The sequence below is a fragment of the Pleurodeles waltl genome, chromosome 6 (assembly GCF_031143425.1).
Source record: "Pleurodeles waltl isolate 20211129_DDA chromosome 6, aPleWal1.hap1.20221129, whole genome shotgun sequence".
NCBI lineage: Eukaryota > Metazoa > Chordata > Amphibia > Caudata > Salamandridae > Pleurodeles > Pleurodeles waltl.
Window position 1 is genome coordinate 1616690027 of NC_090445.1, and position 18721 is coordinate 1616708747.

Sequence of the window (18721 nt, forward strand, 5' to 3'; positions counted from 1 at the left end):
TTGCTGCAAGATGTCTTTAAAAATGAACGTGCTTCTAAAGTGAAGCTCAGGACTCCCTGGTTACTTCTTTTCCTTAACACCAGTTAACGTTGAAATAAATGATTGCCTCTCTATTTATGATCTTTATATTGATAGAGCTGAATTGAGTGAACAACCCTGTACACCTGTTGCCCAGGGGGCCGTATGTAAAGGTCAAGGGGGCCACATGCGGCCCCCGGGCCGTACTTTGAGTACCCTTGCCTAGTCCTACTGGTATGGACCTCTATGGTGAAGCTCCTTTCTCAGTGAGCTGTGCTGAATCTCAGAGCAAAATGATTTGAAGATGGATGAACATCTTATTTCACAAAACATTCATACCAGCCACACTCCACTACACCACTCTACTGAGCCATCCTCACTGTAAACAAGTGTACATTATCTACATGTATATTATGTTTTGGTATTGTGCCACCATCATTTACACATGCTCTCCATGAGTTCACTAAAACTGCTGACATATGGACAGTTTGATAGTTCTTTTGTGTGGCATTTTGTTTCAGTATACTCATGTTGCTCATGAATAAATGAATGATCTTATTAGTCACATTCTGCTGTTCATTAGCATTTGGGCCTTCAGCTTGACTCTATTCTTGCACAGAGAGCAAATGCGAGCAGTGCCACCCTCCACAGAGAGCATTAATCTTTAGGAAATAGCAAATAAATAAGAGCCATCTTGTCTCTGGTTCAGAAGACTACGAGGAATGGATTGTGATAAGGGATTGCCTTACCCTCAGGGTGTGTTTCTAATGGCTTGTGGTCAACCGGATATGTAAATATGGGTTCTGTGTCAAGGAGCACATTTAGGTTTTGATTGAAGTGGGGCATCAGTCGTAAACCAGCTGATGCATAGCACTGGCATGCCTCTGGTTTACTTAACAACACAGTCATCTGGGGCCGGATTTACAAAGCTTATTAGTAGTTTCAAATGGTCCAATTAGCAGGTAAACTAGGTAGTTTGAAGCATGGATGTTGTAGGGTTGTTTTAAGAAAGGAAGTCACGATAGTCGGCACAAATTAGGCTGTGGGGGCTTGATTTGGGTCACTTAATTTAAGTTTGCAGTTTATCTGCGACTGGTTTGGTCTCAGGTAAGCGTGGTTTTGAAAAAGGTTTCTTTAATATTGATCGACGGAGCTTTGCATGAACGGGCACAATTATTGAGAATCAGTGGATGTTTATCCTGATGTGAGCTTATTTGCATTATAGTTACCCCCGACGAAGGGCAGTGGCCTAAAATGCACTGAGTATAGATTAAGGTGACCCGCAGTGCACTGTAAGAGGAAAGCCTGGATTGACACCTCTTGAGACTAATTTGAACTCGTTGGTTACTGGAGGAATAAAGGAATACATATTAGATTAAACCTATGGACGAATTGATTGAAGTGAAGTAAAACTGTTAATCACAATTATATTTCACTTTTTGGCAGTGCGTCCCGAATCTGGAGTACCTGACGCGGTTCCTGGATCTTTGGTCTGCCTTGCAGAATGCAAAACATTTCTGTGCTGCAATCTGATCTGTGACTGGCATGGTGCAGAACACAGCAGGTTTCCCAGAGACGTGCATTAATAGTTTACCAGGTTTTTCTTTGCATTCAAGCACCTGCAGTGCTGTTGATCCCATTGGGAAGTTAAGACTACCAGCACCAGAATGGATAACGACCTGGAAAACTGAGAACTCCTCATCATGTAAATCTGTGCACTCAAATATGAATGTTATAAAAATGCAGCCTTTTAGGTTGTAAAATATGACTGAATATATGTTCGATGCAAACGACTCGGTTCAAGAGGTTATGTTAACATGTAGTGGACCACACAGGCAGTATAAAGGTGTTGATAGACTCACACTATGAGAGTGACTCCCAGATGCTGGGTTTTCAGCAAGCAGAGAAAGCAAGCCGAGGCACTAGTTACATTGTAAGCATTGGTCAGCAAATCACATCATGCCTAGTGCTAATAGCTGAAAAGACAGGACTGGCTGGAAGTCACACTCATGCACTGAGCCAGTTTCACAGCAATGAAAGTACAAACATGTCATAGTCCTTTTAGAGTGACTAACCGAGGTTGTTTAGGGCCTGATATTTTGTCCTGAAAGCTTATGTATTGTCGTGTGTTTGAGGTTTGTTTGTTATTTTTTGTTGTATAGTGCAATATAGTGCATGAGTTATGTGCTTGCTACATGAGTATCACAGTGTGCAGCGTAACACTGATGGTGCAGGCAAGGGTAATGTTGATAATGTGGCATTGGCTCTAAACATCCTTTTATTTGTCATTTAATTTATAATGATACGCTATCCAAATATGGAAATCATTTACAGTCGCAGCTGCTACCAGGAAGGGGTGGGGGTTGGGAGGGGCAGCTCGCAGAGCAGGTGGTGTGGGGGGGCAGTTAAAATAAAAAAAAATAAAAAAAACGTACCTGCCCCTCCGTGATCCGCCACCTCATCTTCTCTCCCCAATCAATCATGCTGCCTCTTACACAGCATGAAAGAAGTGCCGCGATTGGCCTGGCCGGCAGAAATGCCGCTCAGGGGGAGAGTGGAGCACTGCACTTGGTCTTCACACAGCTGTAAAATACAGCTGGGTGGAGAGTTTCTAAGTGTACATATCAGTTTGGCCTTGGATAGCCGGCCAAACTGACATGCGCACTTAGAAGTGTGCATACCACTCCTCCTCCACTTGACGTGGAGGACCCTGGCCCCGCCCTACGGAGGAGGAAAAATAAAAAGATAATAAAATACTTCTATTATCCCTTTATTCTTCTGCTTTTTGACAGTGGTGCGATGCTTCTCCGCCATAGCGGAGGGGCCACCCCACGTCATTTATACGTTTAAAGAAAATGGTGGTTTTAAAGAAAAAGACAGAGGGGATTTTCTGGTTAAAACAGCATTGACACACTACAAACAGTCCAGATTGTTTTGAAGGGCTTTTGACATAGGCAGTACAAACAGCAGCACTGGAAGGAGGATGCAGAGTAGGAAGAGGGAAAAGGCAGGGATGGTGAGAAAGATATAGGAGTGAGAGGTAATTTCAGGAGAAGTAGATAGTGAGTGAGATATATAGATAATTGAAGGATGTTTGTGAAGGTGAATGCAGGGAATAAATAAAGGCAAAAAAGAGGGCTGAACTCCAGGCAAAAGGAGGTTGAGAGCAAAAGCACATCAGATACACCCTTCCCCAAAATAACTCCTATTGACCCCACTACCTAACGTCAGAGTTCTGATGTGCCTGAAATGCAAAGCACAACACTTTATAAAATAAAAAGGAAGATAGAGGAGAAATAAAAGTGGAAGGTTAGTGAAATAAAATGTCAGATTCGTTGAGACGAAAAAGAGTGAGAATCAAGGACAGAAAGAGACACAGGAAAGTGGAGAAGCGAAATCAATTGAAAATTTGGGGGCAAAAGTTTAAGAAGTTGAAAAGAACAAAAATTAAACGAGAGATATGGTAAGCAAGGAGGAACTAGTGGGGCGACTGAGTGAACGAAGGAGTTGATGAATAAAAACAGGTGGGGAAATATGCGCTAAATTCATGCCAAAGAGCATCTTCAACGAGGGGCCAAAGGTGAGATGCTAGAGACAGAACTCAGAAAAATAGGATCGAAGCGAAAGCAAATCGCAATAGAAAGAACAGAGCAAAAACAAGGAAAAAACAAAAAAATGTTTTGGGTAAACTGTAACAATTCAATGGAAATTGGGAGTCTGAAAAAATGATATATTTTTTCACACACTTTTACTTCAGGTTCCACAAAAACCTGTTGATGTATGCCAAGACTCAACAGTATATAAAGCAAGGCTGAAAACCATGTAGTGTTTGTAAATTATCGTGACAGGCTCTGAGGGGGCTGTGCCAGGCACAAGCGATATGAAGGTCTCAGAATTGCACTACGTGGAGGGGGCTAGATTCCACCCAAGAAACCAGCGAGAGCTCATCAACCGGCACAGCAAGGGGCGGACAGTAACAGAATGTTACTGCTTTCATTAAAGGCTCGATCATTCCTCCAGGAGCTTGACCTTTCACCCCGAGGCGGCAGTTCACGGTCTTTTCCGGAGAAAGAGAGAAACATGCAGGTCAGCTTACATCAAAGGCATCTGGCAATGCTGCCAGCGAACGCTTTGCCCTTCACTTTAAGATTCACGGTCACCCTCAAGAGCAGTGTGACCTTGGCACAACTGAAGGTCATGTCCCGTCCATGCTGAAACTGTCCCTACTCCGCTTCTGACTCCCGACGCAACTATATGACCGGACTTTCCAGGTAGGAAAATCCCCCTTTTGGCCTTTCAAACCTTTGATCATCTATAAAGCTATAGGGCCACGCCTACACTTAGGGAACAGCTCTGGCTCAGTCTACCAACCCATCACCGAACTAAGGGCCAGATGTAGCAAGCGTTTTGCATGGCGCAAACTGCGAAAATCACAGTTTGCGCCATGCAAAACGCGCATCGCGATGAACATTCCCATTTTGCGAGTCGGTACCGACTCGCAAAATGGGAATGCGACTCGCAAATAGGAAGATGTGTTCCCTTCCTATTTGCGACTCGCATGCAATGCTAAATTGCTTTATGACTGCGAACGCGGTCGCAAAGCAATTCGCAGTTACCACCAGTGTCACACTGGTGGTAACCCATTCGCAAAAGGGAAGGGGTCCCCATGGGACCCCTTCCCCTTTGTGAATGTTGCCAAAAATGTTTTTTCAGAGCAGACAGTGGTCCAATCGACCACTGCCTACTTGAAAAAAAGAAACCACATGGTTTCGTTATTTTTTTGCCCTTTAAGGAAAACGGGCTGCAATACAAAAAAAAAACTGCTTTATTTAAAAAGCAGTCACAGACATGGAGGTCTGCTGTCTCCAGCAGGTCACCATCCCTGTGAGTGCAGGGAATCGCAATGGGGTCGCAAAATGCGACCCACCTCATTAATATTAATGAGGTGGGTCTTTGCGACCCCATTGCAATTCGCAGACAGTGTCTGAGACACCGTTCTGCATCCGAATTTGCGATTCGGAAATTGCTACATCTGGCCCTAAGTGACCAGTGCTTCAACGCGGGAGACACACACTCTCAGCTTCAAACTGTTGGCTTAATTGCTGAACCCTCCAGGAAGAGGCCCATCTCAGCTAACTCACCCTTAGCCTAAGTATAGCACCAAGTGTTCACCACTTTAATCTCCTCTCAGCCATGGCCTAAAAATGCGACTCACCCTCCACTGTAGAAGAATTACAGACACAACCTCACGACCCCTGGTGAAACCGTAGGACCAGCTCTGCGTGCAATCTCTATCCAACCTTTGTCCGAAGTATAGTATATAGTACATCCCTGCACTGAAGGAACAGTTCACACACACAGCCTTAGGACCTTTCGTCTATCAGTAGGATGAGCTCTTAACCACCAGCTCTTCACTACAAGAACAGCATGCTCTGCGCCATCAAACCCCTGCCCTTTATCCCTCCCTTCACTGAAGGAATGGCGTAATTTAGGTCATCCTAACTAAAGTTCACGTCACTAACAGCAAAATCTTTGCCTATCAGTGCAAAGCTCTCATTGAGTCTTTGAGCTACTGTTAGTCACAGTGCGGGATTAATCCCTGTGGAAGCCCCCAGGCAGTGGAATTTTCGTCCCCTTGCAAATTGTGTAGTTTGGGGAAAAGGCCACCTTAGCAACAAATAAATGATGCTAAGTCGGCGCTAAAGTGGCCCAAATGGCTCTTAAATCTGCCCCCAACTTTTATGTGAATCTTATGGCCATGGTTTATGTACTTTAAGTTGTTAATGGGTACATTACATTATTACAGTATTTTCTCTATAGAGTCTTTAATGTAAAGTTTTAGTTTCTTTGAGTTGATTCATTTTTTTCTATCTTTTGGAAACAATTTAAGAAAGCTTGATTGTAATTTTATTTCCAGATCAAAACAATGTTATTTTGATCCGTTGTCGCGGGGCCCCTAGAATGAATGGGGCCCATAGGCTGCGGTGCCTGCTGTGCCTATGTGGTAAGCCGGCACTGGTTAGTCACTCCGAAGGAAGGGCTGGCCTAAGAGGTAACTAAAAATCCTGAGCAGATAGGACATTGAAAGACCACTAGAGCCGAGGAAGCATCTGTTACATACATTTCAGACCTGGTACTGTCATGTTACTCCTGCCTCACGTGTGACTCAATCTGTATAAGCCAAGTGGGACTTTCAGGTTAGCTGGCCAGGATGGAATCCTCTCTATAGACCTGCAAGCTCTTTCAAATATGAGGATTTTCTTCACCTGTTGACCTTTCACTTTGCCTATACCTCATTATCAGACATCTCAGTAACCCCTTGACAATTTCTAGCAGACAACGTGAAATATCACATTAGCCACAAGAGTCTAGAAAGTGTGATCTTGCAAAGGGATGGTAAAATAGGCTCATGTTCTGATGCCTGCGGTACAGAGCATCATTCTCTCATGTCACAACTCATGAACACGTGTGCAGAAAGGTAATGCAGCTAGGAGATACTAAATAGGGCAAAAAGGCATATGTTCTACATGGTGTAAAAAAATAAGTTTGTTTTTTTTTACAATCAAATGTTACATCACCTAAAAACGTGACTGCAAAAACGCATTAGGGGCCATATGTACGAACACATTTTCCCATTGACACAGAATGGGAAAAACCCTTTGCTACATCTGGCCCTAGGTAGCTTAAAAATAAACCAACGTACTGCTGTGCATTGACAACTACCCAATATTTGCTTGCATGGCCTATAAGTTATACATATTGCTTTGATGAATGAGCTTGACAAAGAGGTTGCCTTTCTGGGTTCTCTCCCTGTCAGACACCCTGTTGTGTTGATGCATCGACATCGCTTATTTTTGCAATACGATCTTTGTTTGCTCCGGTGTTGCTAGGCAACTGCAACTTGGAATCTCTTCTTTTTTAAATGAATGGCATGGGGTTTTTTCAGGCAGCTGGGTTGAAACACTCTGTAGCGAGGCGTGATATATCTGATGCATGGCACTCCCATGCATGCATCGTTCACAGTCTTGCATCTCAGGTGCTTTAATAAAAAAAAAAAAAGTGTCTGCCTCCTTCATGGGCAAAGAGTTGGTTTGATAAAGGTCTTTGGTTGAGGGCGTCCCCAGGCCGGAGGATCATATTTCTATAAATTATGTAGCCCACAACTACGCTTGAGCTGCCCGGAAAACGTAATGTTACAAATAATTTAAAATACCTAAAGTGCAGGATTTGGCTCCACCCAGGGAAGCATTTTTCTCTGATTCAGGCTATTGGCTGCTTAGTGTATAGGTCCACCATGCAAGCAGTACTTCTCTGGAATACACTAGGAACTATTTTACATTTGAAAAGTATACTCAAACATTATAATGTCTGTCACATTTGGCAAAGTAAATAGAGCCGACTTTAAAATGATAAACAACTTTTGTGCAACCAACACATATATACTCCATGTGTTGGCACTACCAAATCGTCATTTTTGAATGATTGTTTATGTGTAGGTATGGAAACCTTACTGCACATAAACAATCATTCATGGTCTTTTGCTCTTTCTCTGTGTGCTGCAGAATGCATCACACATAGAAGAAGCAAAAACGAGGAGAAATAAAAGTATTCCTTCTTGTTCCGCCATGCTAACACCACCTCTGGGGTGCCGTTAGTTTTTGGCGCTGCCACAGATTTACGATTTCTCGTAAGTCTGAGGCAGCGTCAAAAGCAATGGGTGTTGCAGTGGAACACCCACAGCAATACCCATTGCATGCCCCTCAGCTGCAGAAAACTGCATCAGAGGGGCCCATATTGACAAGGAGGCGTATATGGTGCATTGAATAGAGCCACTGGAGCATCAGTAAAAGTGACATTCTCGTGGCGCTAGGGTCTTGTAAATCTAGCTCCCAGTGCTATACTCAGAAATGAGGTTCAGTAACATGGTTCTTTCGATATTTTGGGTTACAACTGACTGTAAAGCCCCCTCACCAATCTTGGTTTTGGAACAGATTGCCATATTACTAAAGCAAACCAGTACAATGGCTGTAGCACCCACACATCTCTGGAGACCTGCTACTGTGAGAACACTCAGGCCAAAATCAGCCCCACTTAGTACACTATCTGTTTATACAGATCTTCAAACATGGCCTTGTGTTGTCAGCGCATGTGGAGTGCTGGTCACATGGCAGCACTCTCCAGTAATGAGAGTAGGCTTGTGGCAGGGATCTCTGTGTTAAAGACCTCAGCTGCAGTGATGTCTGAATGCACATCTCTAGAGAGACTGCATCCAAGCCCCTCAGATTGCGTCAGATGCCAGACACCATGCTGATACTTAAACTTGATATTGATTAACGTAGTTCCCTAAATGAACCTTGTAGGGAGGGGGAGGTGAGGGTTTTTAGCTAAGGTCACAACAGGACACATTCCTGAAGGCAAGTCCCCTTACTCTAGGAGTTCCGCATATCAGGAACAAAGGCTTTGCTTATTCTAGTATGCAGTGTCTTCTCTTGCAGGGCCAGGCACCCTCCTTCCTTCTCTGGATAGGCAGGATTGCAGACTTTAGACAGACCCACAGGTTATCCAGCACATTACACAGACTTCAGGTGATGGCCCCTCATTCCGCGGAGAATGGATGTCCTACAGACACCAGACCTAGTCTCAGAGAAGCTCCAAGTAATCTGCTAAAAACTCCCTTCAGAAGAAGACCTTGGAAATGGAAGAATGTGGGGTGGTTTAGGTCTCACTTTTATATGAATTATCCAGACAAGGGATATGGACCCACTGACTCGGGTCCTAGAATCAATTTCAGGTGGTTCCTATTTGTTATTTTCTGGATGTTGACCAAACACAGCTTTTGTGAAAAATGATGGTTGTCATAGCAGATAAAGATGATCCCAGCTCCAAGCATCCAAAAAATGGGCAGAATGTAAAGTCTTTTTACTTGGCTATCATCAGCCTTCCTGCAGCATCAATCAGGCACCGAGAGAAGGGCAAGCCCTACTTAGTTTTCTCACCTTTAAGAGCAGAGTGTACTGACTCACTGTCACTCCACTACTATCCACCAAGTGGGAGTGCTCAGGAAGGACTAATCAGCAATCTATTTTGAATGGTCCCCATAGAATTTTTGAAGGTAGACCCGTTTCCATCCTCCCTCATTTCAGTGTCAGGGTCTTCCCCTGCCACAGAAATGTAGGCAATAGTTTTTGACTGCCTGTGGAAGATATATCTCCCATCGATCTAGTGCCATGCTAAAGCAGTGAAAATTCAAATTGTATCCTACTGGTCCCAACACACACACAGACTTGCTACCATACATGAGCCTCACATTCATGGTGCACACACATACTCAACACACACATGTAATGTCATTGCAAGGGTATGGGTGTTACATTTCATCTGAACTTTATTTAAATGGGACTGGAAGGTCCCACTTCCCGAAACCAGACCCTAAAAGTCAAGATGCCAGTTTCAAATGCAGTCATATCACTCAGGAGAGAGTTACATGCCTGTATGCCTTGCAGGAGATTCTCACATTCCACAGCACACCTTGAAGAGGAGTAGTTCTTGTGGTATCCTATCCCTTTTCTTACTCATATACTCCTATTTCTTTTGTGTAGTGTTTGTTGTTGTAATCTTTGTGTAGGAAAGTACCATCTTGCCTGGCATGTTACCCCCATATTTCACTGTATATATGTTGTTTTAGTCTATGTGTCACTGGGACCCTGCCAGGCAGGGCCACAGTGCTCATAAGTATGTGCCCTGTATATGTTCCCTGTGTGAAGCCTAACTGTCTCACTGAGGCTCTGCTAACCAGAACCTCAGTGGTTATGCTCTCTCTGCTTTTCAAATTTCTCACTAACAGGCTAGTGACTAAAGTGCCACATAGACTAAAACAACATATATACAGTGAAATATGGGGGTAACATGCCAGGCAAGATGGTACTTTCCTACACAATATATATATATATATATATATATATATATTACGATGAATGCACGAAAAATTGGGCAAGGGAGGTGTATGGAGAATGTTTCATATTCCCATTCACTGTTTGTTCAGCACAGTGAGGCACAGAAGAGGCTAAAAAACATAATCAAGCTGGTCAGATAGGCACACAAATTGGAAGCGATGCAGTGTGTCATTTAAATGGTTTCACACTTCACTGTATTTTAAATATGGAATATTGCACGGAGTTATTCAATGTTGTAATCTTGAAAAAAGACACTGTCAAGGAAAAGGTGTAAGGATTGAATGCGTTAAAAAATGAAAATTCGTAAGAATACAGTTGATAAGAAGGCTGATTTATTCAGCACTATGGAGTTTCAAGGCATTCTGGAAAACATGAGGCAATTAAAGGATCGTCAGTGTTCTTTTGAATTAAACTAAAAGATGAATACTCAGCAACGATAATAAATGGACATACAAACATACAGTGAACGTTGTAATTTAAGTAATAAAAGAACACGACTCTGCACGGATGAATACGAAATGAGTACATTTAATGAATGCGTGTTTTAGAAAACGCTAAAAAGATCTTGTGACTTCAAGGCCACAGGATATAAGGGTGGCCCAGTTTATCCTGTGGTTGCTTTTGAAATCTGACCAATTGAGAACCTATGACTAAGGCTTACATGGAAGCCGAAACGCGTCAGGATAGGAGAGAATGCTTGATTTTCATGTTGGATATTGTGAATAAAGTGCCTCTTAATTCTGCAAATTTGGCAAAACGGTGCATCTCTTGTTTTAGAGTATGGGGGTCATTACAACATTGGCGGTAAAAGCCGCTTATCGCCGTGCAGAAGACCGCCAACACACCGCCGCGGCCGCATAATTCCGCCACGGTCATTATGACCCACTGCTTGGAATCCGCCAAAATTCAGACACCCACACAAGTCCGCCACACCAAAGGTCATTGAGAAACTGGCGAAAACAAAACCTCCACTGTCACGGCAACAGAAATACGCCCACACTATCACGACACACAAATCCACGCAGCGGTCTTTCAACTGCGGTATTCCATTGGCGGTACACACCGCTGCGCTCAAAATACACACACATTGACAAAACACAGCCACATTGGACAATTTGAAATACACACACCTGATACACATACACACACCACTCCCACACACCCAATACAATATAAAACACACACCCACATCACCCACAAACCCCTACGACCACAATTCACGACCGAAGGCCAGAGAGAGACACCACCATCAACAAACTAGCATCCACAGGCACACAACACCATCACCCACACAACTTCCACGCACCTCACACAACACACCACTACATATCACCACACTTATCACCACACACACCACCCCACACATCACCTACACCACCCCATGGCACAGCAAAGACAGCCCAGGTTCTCGGAGGAGGAGCTCAGGGTCATGGTGGAGGAAATCGTCCGGGTAGAGCCACAGCTATTTGGATCCCAGGTGCAGCACACCTCAATTGCAAGGAAGATGGAGCGATGGCGAAGAATAGTCGACAGGGTCAACGCAGTGGGACAACACCCAAGAAATCGGGAGGACATCAGGAAAAGGTGGAACGACCTACGTGGAAAAGTGCATTCCGTTGTCTCAAGACAACACCAGGCGGATCAGCGGACTGGCGGCGGACCCCCACCTCCCCACCCACAACTAACAACATGGGAGGAGCAGGTCTTGGCGATTCTGCATCCTGAGGGCCTCGCAGGAGTTGGTGGAGGAATGGACTCTGGTAAGTCAAATCTTAACTATTACATCCCCCACCCTACCTGCATGCTATCACATACCCCCACCCTCCAACTCCTCACAAATGTACCAATATCATAAACCACACATCCCAACACCAAGCCCTGCATGCAAAAACAACGCATGGACACCCATCACTAAAGCATGCCCACTGCACATACTCATACACCCCCCTAAACCATCATCGCACAAGCTCACACACAGGAATGCCAGCACTGGGGTACACGGTCACCCATCCATTGCACACCATGCCACACACAGATGCAATAATCATATCTTTCCACCCCTGCAGGACCACTACCCAATGTCATCAGACAGGAGGGTCCAGACATGTCCACTCCACCCACAGAAGAGGCCCACAGTGATGACAGCACCTCTGTCCAACTGGATCTAGATGACCAGCCCGGATCATCGGGAGCCTCGGGACAGTCGGTTCCCCTCACACAGGCACAGGCCACCACAGACCTTCCCCCCTCTGGAAACACCAGCACAGCACCCACCCAGCGGGCCCATACCTCCGTTCCCAGGACACGTCAATCAGCTGTGTGTCCACCACTACAGGGAACCCAGGATAACCCACCACCCCAACAACAACAGGGACCTGGGGGCAGTGGCAGTGGGCACACGGTCCAGGGGACGGAGGCCCAGGAACACAGGGGAACTGGGAGGACTGCTGTGCGACAGGGGGCAGACAGGCCAAGGGAACCCACTCTCCACGAGGCCTCTCCTCCATCATGGGAGCCTACCACTACTCCCAGGAGTATCAGGAGACCCAGCGGCTGCAGGAGGAACAGTATTTGGGCTTCAGGGAGGAACTCAGAATCATCAGCTCCACCCTGGGCACCATCGTAGGGGTGCTGAAGGAAGTACTCAACACCAGTGGGGACACTGTGGCACTACAAGGGGCCCCTGACACTAGCATGGACGATGAACTTGACTTGAGAGACTGTTGCTTTGCACTCCCCAGGATGCAGCAGTGGGCAAACCACCCACTGTATAGACTTGAGAGACTGGCTTTGCACTCCCCAGGATGCAGCAGTGGGCAAACCACCCACTGTATAGACTTGAGAGACTGTGGCTTTGCACTCCCCAGGATACATCAATGGGCATGGAGCCCCCTCGTGGATCTGGTGTCCTGCACTCATCCTGCTGAGGTGCCCCCCTTCCCTTCACCCTGAGGTGCCTGTTGTATTTCTATCTGATGCCCCTGCAGTGTTCTCTCTGTTTTGATCTGGTATCGAGTGTGGGCCTCGCCCATGCATTTTGGGCCCAGTAGTCCACAGACTATGAATGGTGCAATACCTGGACTACTATTCTTGGTGCATATTTTGTTAATAGTGTATATATGTATATTTTTGCGTACTGGATTTTAATATATTACAATGGTTACACTCATTTCCTTTTGTCTTTGCATTCTTCCGGGGGGCTTGGGGGGTGTAACTATAATGTATAGATATGTATTAGTGTGTGTGTTGTAGTGGGTGAGGGTGGGGGTGGGGGTGTTGCGTGTGTGTGTCCCTGTTTTTTCCCTCCCCCCTCCCCTGTGTTGTAGGTGCAGTACTCACTGTGGTCTTCGCTGCCGGCATTAGTGCTCCTGGTACAGGAGCAGGAAGACAATCACAGGTAGGATTTGGAGTTCCGGGTCCATGGTGTCCTCGTTCCTCGTGGAGTGTGCAGAGGTGAGCGTTTTCCCTTCGAAATTCCTGTTTCCGCCGTGTTTTTATCCGCGGTGAATCCGCCCCGGAAAAGGTGGCGGATTGGCCTGTCATAATAGTGTGGGCGGTACATTGTCCTCCGCCTGTCTGTTGGCGGTGACCGCCGCGCTGTTTGTTTGTACCGCCGTGGTGGTCGGAATGTTAAAGTGGCTGTCTTTGTTGGTGGTTCCCGCCACGGTCGTAATTCCAGTTTTTTTACCGCCGGCCTGTTGCCGGTCTTACCGCCGCTTTAACACCGTCCGCCAGGGTTGTAATGACCACCTATGTTGTTTATAATTAGCGGGGTGCTCCGTCCCCGCAGCGCCGAGGTCGCCCTGTTGGAGTTTGGCTATATGCGGAGATCTTCTGTTGGGATATATATATATATATATATATATACACATATATATATATATATATATATATATATATTTGAAAAGCTCCTGCTGTTCTTCCTGTGCTCGCCTAGCGAGGTTGGTGCTCCATTATGGGCGCAGGACCCATTCCAATATTCCACCAAACAAAGTTCAGACGCTGGCACTCCAAACAACTGAAATTTTTATTTAGACCAAAAGATCCTTGTCAAATTTTACATTTTCAAATTTAACATGCAAAAGCAGGGCAACATGTTTCAACCATCACGGTCTTCTTCATTAACCCAAAAAGAAAAAATTCAAACTCACCATGGCCCCTCCTACCTTAGGTATATAACCCCTTACTAGTCATAGACATAAAATACATTTTTAAGAATTTTTTCTCCCTCAAGTAAATCCTGCTATATATACAGAATAAATTTACACATAACCAATAATATAATGATCTAAACACTACTGATGTAAAGTGTAATATCGTACAGTGGATTGGCTTAGAATGGAGTGGTAAAAATGGAGTGGCATACAATGCACTGGCAGAAACTGGAGTGGCATAACGTGGAGTTGTGTAGAGTGGAGTGAGGTACAGTGGAGTGGCGTACAGTGAAATAGCATTGACTAGAGTGGTGTAGAGTAGAGGGGTGTGCAGTATATGGCACGGAGTGTAATGTTGTAGCGTGGAATACCGTAGAGTGGAGTGTTGGAGAGTGGAGCTGGGTAGAGTGTAGTGAGGAGGACTACAATGGCATACGGTATGATAGCATACTGTGAAGTGGCAAAGAGTGGAGTGTTGTAGAGTGGAGTGTTGTAGAGTGGAATAGCCGTCTGTGGAATAGTGTGGAGTGCAGTGGCATAGAGTAGTGTGACTCAGAGCGGAGTGCCATGAAGTGCAGCAACATACAGAGGCACAGCATACATTGCAGTGCTGTAGCCTGATGTGGAGTACAGTGGGGTGGCAAAGTGAAATAGCACAGAGTAAAGTTCCCTACAATGTAACAGCTTACAGTGGAGTAGCATAGAGTAGAAGGGTGTACAGTGAACTGGTGTACACTGGAGTGTCATAAAATGGAGCGGTATAGAGTGTAATAGTGTAGCAGTGTAGAGTGAAGTGGTGTGGAGTGGGGTAGAGTGGAGTGGCATACAGTGGATTAGCATAGAGTGAAGTGGCATACATTGTAGTGACCTGGGGGAGAGGAATATAGTGTAATAGTTACAGTAGATAGGCACAGAGTGTAGTGATGTACAGTGGAATCTGGTAATTGAAACAGACATAGCAGGAAAGTGTGTTAACAGATGTAGATATAATGTGGCTGGAAAATAGATTATTTTGTGAAAATGGGAATTACAAATTTTTGGTCGCTCTGTGAACCGTGTTCATAGTGGTAAAGTTATGATTTATATTTAGTTATATAGTGTGCAGCTGTAAGCTTGTGTTATACTTAGGTGCTTGCCGTGATATGGGGAAATATGATTGGCTAAATCGTGCAGTGACCTGCGCAACGGGGCACTGCCCGGGGACCCCTGCACTGTCCATACCAAGTGCATGGGCAGTGCAGTGGCCCCCAGGGGGGGCCACAGAGCATCCCTTCCGCCAGCCTTTCCTTGGCTGGAGGAACAAGGGTTTTTTATCTGGATGGCAGCGCTGCCTGTATAAAGTAATCCGCCATCGTCAGGCTGCCTGTCGGCAGTAGCCTGGCAGTGGCGGAGGGCTGGCTGTGGTGGCCCTCCCTTGTTTATAATATGGCGGTTCAGACCAGCATGCTGGTGGTGGTATTTTCCACTACTGCTGGCATGGCGGTCTGAACCGCCATGTTCGTAATGAAGTCCTATATATGTAAAATATAGGGCACTACAGTGTATTTTTTCTTTTTTAATATACTTGTTTTAAATGTGTTTTCGGTACTGCAATAGTCCTTAGGGGTTGCTGTGGTATTCCGTGCTTTATTTAAATACATAGAAACACATAAATATTTTCCTACCTACCACCCTTTTAGTAACGTGGTAAAATGTAGGGGAAAAATGTCAAACCTGACACTTATCTATATCTAAGGGTGAAACACAGTATACAGGCAAAGTCAACCTAAAATGTATGTAAAGGCAATCATTTGCCAATCACAATCGTCATTGCTCTGTACCATGGTACTTCTGAGAAATATTGTGAATTACTGTGCAGTTTCATGTAAATACTAAAACAACAAATATCATTAAGTTAATAATAACTTATAACATGACAAATATTTACCTTACTTTCCAGTGGTACCCAAAAGATATCTGTGCCCCATAGTGTCTAATCCTGCCAAATTTCATGTAAATCTGTTCAGCCATTTTCATGCTTTGCAGCATACAGAAGAGTATGCAAAATCCATTAGTGGAAAAAGGTATTTTGGAACCTCCCTTTTGCCTTTATGCCCCGTTGACCAATCACTACAAAACTTTGCAACATTTGGCAATGTAGAAAAAGATCAGGGGCCTGATTACAAGTATGGTGGTCACAAGACCACCAGACTCCCGGTTCGACCACCACCTAATGAGTTTGGTGAGCGGATGCGCCAACAGACTGACGCCTCCACCAGGTTTAAAGATCCCAACGGGCTGACAGCGTTCGTAGTTGTAATCAGCCATGGTGGGGCTGAACTCAGTTATGCCCTGCTGATTACAACCTTGTTTTCTGCCAGCCTTTTCATGGTGGTTTTAACAGCATGAAAAGGCTGACAGAGAACAAGTGCTGGGGTCCACTGTGTGGCCCCTGCACTGCCCACGCCCATTGCCCCTCTGCCCAGCACCATCGGAATGTGCACTGTCTGCAAGTTTTTTCAGAAAATTTACAGATGAAAAAAGTGACTAATACACCGAATACATATATATCTGTGTGTGTGTCTGTGCCCACCCCTCCTCAGCTGCACGATGGGTCACCACTGGTGAAGTGTGCAGATATCTGTGTCCGATTAACCCCAGTGGAATGCTTGAAAAAGACAAGATAACAATTAAAAACATGAGGTGATGGAGATTCAATTTGGGGACATCTTTACTATCTTATAATTGCAACAAGAGTTACACATTTATAACTGGTCTAAAAGAGGAGAGTACTTACACATATCTCTTTGTATTGCTTAAGGACAGGTAGACTTTGGATATAAGAAAACCTAATGCATAGCCAGGATTATTTTGACCTGGTCACTGCCGCTGCTCCTGTTGAAACCTTTGAACCAGAAAATAAATCATTGCAATACAGAGCTTCACAAATTATGAAGTAATCACATAGACTAGTAGAGAATATGTATAGCTTAGTAATGCTAAAACAATTAAAGAAAAACTCTTGATTATAAAGCATCTATTTGACGTATTTCATAGCATAGACTCTATTATTTTAGCGTTAATTTATTTAGTTTTCCCATTGCCATAATTTTTTGACTCTTATTCTATCAGTACTACATAGAAGCAGACACTTAGAAGTTTAAGGACTTGAACCTTGGACCTATTTTGATAGGTTAAGGATAATCACTAAGATAAAATATCACCAGGGATACTGAACCTATTTGCTGAAGGTAGTAACAATGCCACTGAAAAAGCAAGATTACCATCAAATATCAACTTTTGTAATGGTAACACTGCCTTCCAAGGATCAGTAGAAGAGGAATAGAATCAGTAAGGCAGTATGGGCCAGATGTAGCAAATGGTTTTTCCCATTCTGTGTCAATGGGAAAATGTGTTCGTACATATGGCCCTATATTATTTGTACAAAGCACAAATCCATTTGACCTAACTTTGTATCATCCATGTTAGAATCACATAGGTAGATCACAAATTTATCATAAAAATTGACTTCAGTGGAGACCAGCATTTACAGTGTAATCAATGTCCTTATCTTCATGTACATGAAGACATCACCTCCTTTAGGGAGTCCAAAAGGAATTCTAAAATATGGGACAAGAAACTGAGGAAAAGATAGAAATCTGATGATGAAAATGACACTAAGCCTTTGCTGCACTTCTTTTTAAAAGTCATTATTAGGGGACATGTATAGAGCACTGTTAGCGGGCCATTCAAGGGAAGGTTCCTCCTATAACTTCGGTGCACCAACATTTTTTAATAAAGTGTGGCTGACGTGCCTACGCTCAGCTGCAAGCTTGGTGAATGTGATTAGATCACTCTGGGGTTCAATATTACAGCAAGGTATCACAAATTTGGGACTCCCCGGGAACTCCTGATTGTATGAAAGATCAACTTGAACAGCCATTGAAAGAGAGTGGCATTAATTGATGGAGGCAGGAAGTTGGAGATGACAAAGGTGTTTCATGACATTATCCAGATTTAAGCATTATCAGATGACTGCTTGGTTAGGGACTCAATGATGGATGGATTTAGAGACCTATGCAATGGATGAGAAATTTCAGGATCCCTCATAAAGAAAAAAGTAGCTCTTTGGTACCAACGTCTCCTACATGCGGCATACAAAACCATGAAATCTCCTCATTATATCTAGAATGGATACTTGCCAGTTACAGAGCTGAAGGATCACTGGTGAAATCTGCTTCCTAGAAGAGGAATCACTTTTTCATCAACCATAGAGTCTTCTTGTCGCCCGTAAAGCTGGCCAAATTCAATGAAAGTGGTCATGCAGGATGCAAGAGAAGTGGAGCTCAAGAAGCAAGCAATGTTCATTTGATTGCCACTGGCCTGGCTCCTAAATGTTTCTGGCTAAAATTGGATGAGGTAATATCAGAGCTTACAGGAGAGATATTGGAGGTAAGCCCCATGGTCATTTTATGTGTTTTATAGCCAAAGGAGGGAGAGGCCACTAAATTCATAGCGAACCAAATTAAACTAAATTCCTGTTCCACCTGGCATGGAGAGAAACATTTAACAAACATTTGCAATACAATGGGTCTCATGTTTGCTCAAGTTAAAGCT